The sequence below is a fragment of the Tuber melanosporum genome (genome assembly GCF_000151645.1).
Source record: "Tuber melanosporum whole genome shotgun sequence assembly, scaffold_309, strain Mel28".
NCBI lineage: Eukaryota > Fungi > Ascomycota > Pezizomycetes > Pezizales > Tuberaceae > Tuber > Tuber melanosporum.
The window spans coordinates 25,175-31,738 of NW_003298985.1; positions in this window are offsets into that span (position 1 = coordinate 25,175).

Genomic DNA, 6,564 nt, shown 5'->3' on the forward strand with positions numbered 1-6,564 from the left:
TGGCTATGCTTAGTACTGGTTAGCTACATACCAGAGGGGCTAAAGACTTAGACCGGAGCGGGTACTGAGTTGTTTGATGGTATTGTAATTAGTTCTCTTATAGGCATGACTCGAGAATGGTAGATATGGGGCTGTAGTCTTAGTTAGCTTAGGATTAGTGGTATACCAGTTAGTAGTATCCCTACACTGGTGGGGGCGCATCGTATGCCAATGTTTGTGTTATGAGTTTAAATAAAATTAGATTGAATTCTAAGTACTTTTCCTCCTTCTTTTACCCCATTTCAGAATGTGAAGGTTCGGTGTTGATCCAATCAGAGCCCTTGATTTCTATCTCATGATAGGTTTCAAGTCTTTAACTTCAATCACCATTCGGTAGCATCATTGTTATACCTACTCTTCCATTTACTAGAAGTTCTTTCTTCCTTTTACTTATCCTTTCATTTATTCATCTATGTTGCCTCCTCACAGTCGCAATAGCTAGGAGAGCCTCCGCCTTCTCTGCTATATCTGCTTTAAGTTCATGGGTAGTTCTTTCTTGTGCCGTCGTAACAAACCTCCCCCTAGAGGCCAAAAGCTCTTGTCTTTGGCATCCTGTCTCAGTCATTTCTCTGCGATTTTCATTGCACCAAGGAACAGATATCTATCTTATTGGCTCCCCTAGCCTTTGAACATGATACTCTTTACTGTTTAGTAACGACTTTGGTAGCTGAAGCTTTTACGGTTAACCCTTCCTCCCCTGTCCCCTTGGTTGTCTCAGTTACTATGTTGGTCTTGGTTGGTGGCAGTCAGCTGGCTATTGAGAATTCTCAGTATCTAGTAGAGAAGCTCACTCATGGGAATCTTGTGCTGCTGGTTATCTCGGCCCCTCTTGCAGCTTGCGTTGTGGGTGGTGTTGTGGGTAGACTAGTTCCTGATTTGTTGAGTCTAGTTGAGGCACTTAGTCCCAGTATTGGTAGGGTGGATCCTGGTATAGTAACACCAGCTGTGGTTGTATCATCCCCTCCAGGAGGACAGGTACTCGAGTCCTCTGTAGCTGGGCCCATGGCTGTTCAGGATAACACCTACGGTAGCGTCCCACCTGTGGTGGTGGGTGGTTATAAGGGTGGCTTATTCACCCTGGTTTCTAGGCCTGCACCTGGGGTGGGAAGAGGAAGAGAAACAGGAAGTACCAGGTGAAGCACTTGTTCCTGACTCCAAACAGTCATCGCCATTACCAGTTCGCTATCACTAACCGCTGCTACAGAGTCCGTGGCAGATTGGCCGCCTGCGGAGGGAGTTGAAAAGTTGGAGAAGGATTTAAATTTATGAGTATCTTTGGCCAGCTGTTGAGGGCTCTGGGACAACGTTATCTTGACTTCTTCTACTGAGGTTTTTGGATTACGGTGCTACTGTGATGTCCCTCAGATTCTCTACGACACTTTGTACTCCCTCAGTTAGGGATCCCTTGCCCCATAAGTCAGCTTTCCCTCGGGTCTACATGCTTAGGCTTTGGGTATTTCTTTTGTTTAGGGAGAGGGCTGGGTGCTGGGGCGGTTTGCAGGGTGTCCCAAGATCATTGAGTGGAGGCACTCAGGCAGGTTTCTATTGTGGAAGAGGTTTTCACGAGGTCACATACAGGTGGTTGTAGTGGCTTTTTGTATTTTGTACAAGTAACTTGGCTGGCAGGTAGTCTGGGCTGAGGAGGACTTTTCTTTACTATTGATAGCTTTGTATTTAGTGTTCATGTTGGGGCATAGTACAGCCATGTTTGAGGTATGCGGTTGGAGGTTTAGTTATTTCATAGTTAGTTGTTACTGGGATGCAATAATCTAGGAGCCTAGCCCTAGGGCTCCTCATACACCAGTGTTAGCTGTAGGTGTTTAAATAAAATTAGGTTGAATTCTAAGTACTTTTCCTACTTATTACTTTAACCAATATAAAATTCCTTTACGCTCTTTTTCACTTTCTCGACCATTATTACTATTATGACGAGAAGGCTCTATATGAGATAAAATTAGAGACATTTTATGATAGATGATTCTAATAGAAGACAAAGGTTTTGTATTATCAGTAAGGCAGGCATAGGCCTCAGAGCAATCATACAGCAGAAGAAGAGAAGTATCCTTTCCCATCACCAAGAACTAACTACCTAAAGAGAGATCATTTCATAATGTCTCTCTGCTATCTGTTTTTCTGAAGATTAAGATAGTTATTATCTGGGTATATTTTAAATGTAGCAACAAGCAGTAATTGGTAATTTAGGACAATGAGAATTGGAGGAAAATGATACAATCAACCTCCTTTGCACAGTATATTATCCCTAGGCTCTATCAATTTGGACAACAATTATCACAACTTGAACTTAATTATGTTTATCCTATATGATATAATGTCTTGCTACATATAGCTGGTCATATGCAGACTGACTTGAGGGAACTAGGCATATGGGAATATTCTATTAATAGGCTGCCTGCTTCTCCTGGCTGCAATCCAATTGAAAATGTTGCGTGCCTTATGAAATCACATAACAGGAAGTGTACTCCTTTTCCCACTACCAATCAAGCTCTACATATAGTGATTTATAAGAAATGAGATGCTATAACTTCCAGGGAACCTAGTTCTTTAGTTGATTTACTTCCAACCCATGTCTATAAGGTAAGTAGTACATTTTTTCCTATACTACTACTCATTTCTGCTCTGCTATTACTCCAGCTATTGGTGCCAGATGGGTAAAAAAAGTATTGCAACTACAAGGCTTGGCACTCCTCAATGAGCGTAGAAGCTTAACAATGGAAGGCAAGGATTCAACAAAAAAAGGTAGAGAATTTGGAATAATAATAGTATCTTAAAAATACAATGCCATGAAGTGATTACCAGTGAGTTGGACCTCCATAGGCCTTTTGTAAAGTTACAATCCTTCTTGGCATTCTGTCAATGCACTTATATATCCTACGCCATTGTAAGTCTTTCCATACCTGCTGTGCAAGTTGAATAATCTCATCTTATCCATGGAGGCGCAGGTGAGGATGTCATATAGCCTGCCTGAGCTGGGCTTTTCAGAGAGACCACACATTCTCGATAGGGTTTAAATCAAGAGAATGAGCTGGCCAATCCTTTCTCTTAATTCCATTAAAAATTCAAAACCACCGTGTGAATGCTGAAGTGTGATAGCTGGCACTGTCCTCAATTGTTTGAGTGCTTATATCGAGTCCCCACCTCTTCTGGTATAGTGGAATTATATGAGGCGCCAGTACCTCATTCACATACTACACAGAATTGAACCCAAGACAGTCTTTCTTTGAGGTCCTCTCAGATTCACTTCTCTGATGGAGAGGCACAAGTTGACTAGGCCCTTTTGATCTAAATGCCCCGAAGAATTGGACAGAAACTGGTTTACCAATAAAGGTAGGTGCTAGGTACTTTTCTTCAAAGGCCATGCCAGGAGGACGTCGTACGGTTGGCAGTCAGGAGAGTGCACCAACCTGAAGGTACACTTCATTGGTATATATGTGCTGTCTCCAGGACTCCTTTGACTGAGATTGATGACTTCGAGTAAACTAATGTCGCTGATAACAACTCCCTGGTATCAAATAGGGCTTTCAATGGGATACTCGTATGTAGAGGTTCTGTTGGCAAAGGTAGTCACTAACTGTTCATTCAGACACATTAAGCAATAATGATACTGTAATATCCTGCAGTGTCGTACCTGGCTCACACAGGGACATAGGCTTAAGACGGCACTGGTCTTGCTCTGAGAGCTTTTTTGGTTATTTGTTCCTTCAGGTTCATCTACACAATTTTCATCATGCTCCTGGTTCACGATCTGAGATGCTGTAGACTTGGAAATTCCGAAAGCCTCTCCTATTTGAGCATAAGACCACCCCAGAGTATGCTTTTCGATTACAGCAATGCACTCCTTGTAAGAGGTTTCAAGAGTCTTCATCATTTCAGAGGTTGTGCTTAACCACGTTGTTGTCAGGTGGAGCTCATCACTACCTGGGGTTGAATTTTCTTCAGGTATGCCAAGCTTATGCATTTCAATACTTTTTTCTCCCATCTGCTGCTGTGGTTACTGCTACTACAACTACAACCACTACTATTATTTGTTTCCTTACCTATATAGCTTCTAGCCAGTACAATATCAAAGCTAATATTACCAGTTTGGCTTGTTAGGAGTACCAGGATCTGATATCTAGGAATTACTCTAAGTAGGGTAACTACTTAGAATCAGAATCTGTAGTCTCCAACACCCTCCTACCACTTCCTTATGGGACCTATATGTCATTATTCATATTTATTGTACTTCAGTCCTGTGACCATAATGCTACAAGATTGAAGCCATCAGAATAACAGCATATCGGACACTACTTCTTGTCAAATGGAATCCTGTTTGCAGAATATATATGAGGGGAGATTCAGCTAGATCAGTGGAGTAGAACAGAGTAAATCTGGCAATAACAGAGAGAGGAACTAGGCTTTAAAGATGAACCATCTTTGGCATAGTCTATAGGTAATGGGATATTTTCGCACAAAGATGTGATATTGAATATTAGAGAATTTCTACAAAGAGTCAATAAATTCCCATCCACCTTACAATAAACAGAAGAATCATGAACTCTCAGAGATACTACCAAGGAAGCCAATGCACTCCACAGAATATTACGACTAGGCCCAAGAAGGCATTGTAGTTGCGGAAATTATTACCAATACTAAACTTTAACATGTTTATAAGGCGCTAATCATATTTCAGGGTAAGGTATAATAGTTGACAGGTGGCCTGCTCTACTACAGAGGAGATGAGAGGTGTGAGCTAAAGAAGACTTCAGAGGTGTACTGAGACTACCAAAAAGTAACTGTACAACCAAGTATATTGAAATACTGTTGGTTGAAGTCTGCCTTTTCCATTGTGGAATCAGGCTATGTTTAAATACACAAATCTGGTCATGTCTAGTATGAACGAAACTAAGCAAAGGTATCAAACAATACACTTTGGTAAAACCACTTAAGTATCAAAGCAATACTTGAAATAAAACATAAACAAAACTAAGTATCACACAATACTTAAAACAAACCAAGTATTCAGGTAATACATAAAATAAAATATAAAACAAAACCAAGTATTAAAAGATACTTAGAACAAACCAAGTATCAGAGCGATACTTAAAATAAAACCTGAAACAAAAATCTTAACTGAGTACTAGTACTGACTACATCCTCCAAAACAAAACATCTGTTTAAAACAGAACAAAACCTAATAATCCTGAAAATTAGAGTTCTCAGAAGGCTTGAAAAACTCTTCCTCTGCTAACATTCAATTCCTGTCATTAATATACCAAACACAGGGGGAAATTTTAACAAAACAATAAGATTCAAAGAAATATAAATCGCAGTAGTTATGAATACCAGACTCATAATCTACCTTTACCTACACTTTGTTGCAATAGAGCTAATATTCTACTCAGAAGGTAGTAAAGTAATCTTCCAGTTGAATAATATTGCAGTTCCACAATAGTCCAACAGGTTGCTGTTACTACCTCATTTTAAACTCCTGATAGTTTGATATCGTTAAGATATTTGGATTGTGTTTGGTCATTTGATGAAGTTTTCAAGATCCAAATACATAGTTTGATTCTTATTCTCGCTGCTTTCAAATTCAAACCAGAAGTCTGGTACCCAAAAACTATTTCTGACATCTAGTTCCTGTCAGTATTGCTTAGCCTCTAGCATAGTCAGTGTCCAGTATATGGTGAAATAGTTGATAGTTAGCAATAGGGTATCATTTGGCATGTTGCTTTTCTACCACTCATTGACCTTGTCCATAGAATGCTTCAGTCCTACTAGTGGTTCCCAGCTATTATCATTCCTAAAGTATTCTTTTTATTTGAACAGGAACTGATTATTTCCATGCTAGAGATAGTGGTCTCAGATTTCTTCAACTTTCTATTCCTTCTTTCAATCAACCATAATTAGAGCAGGGTGTAAGTGAATTTTTACAGAGAACTTAGAGTTGTTATTAGGATAGAATCGCTTAACTGTAGAGGAGTGGAATACAGTAGTGCTGTGGTAATACATGTATTTATCCTTCTAGAGAGTGGAGTTCACAGTATGCTTATTAATGGATAAGATGATAAAAGGTCCTCACCCTCAAGGTTCTAGCTTTTTGCTGCATCCAACATTCATAATAAACATGTTCTTATAGGCAATAAGTATTTCACCTAGCAGAATAGGAACAAGATTGTCTTATGTCTTCTGGACAGTAGTTGTACTTCAGAACCGTGCTGCCTTTATAGTTGGAAAAGCATTATTCCAGAAAGCCTGATGGAAGTTCAAGTAATTATTTGAGACGGGAATGGAGGAATTCTTGAAGAGGGTTGTAGGTAGGAGGGAGTATTGCCAGCCAAAGATTGCTTTATATAGGGATATACCAAAAGTGTCTGAGTATTCAGCATTGATGTAGGCAGCAAGCTCAACAAGGGTAGGTTTCCAATGTGTTAGTCACTCATTGATAAGGTTTTGAATTCCAGTCTTGACTTCCTGGATTTTTCCTTCTACTTCTACATAGGCATACACTAGAGCCGTTTATCG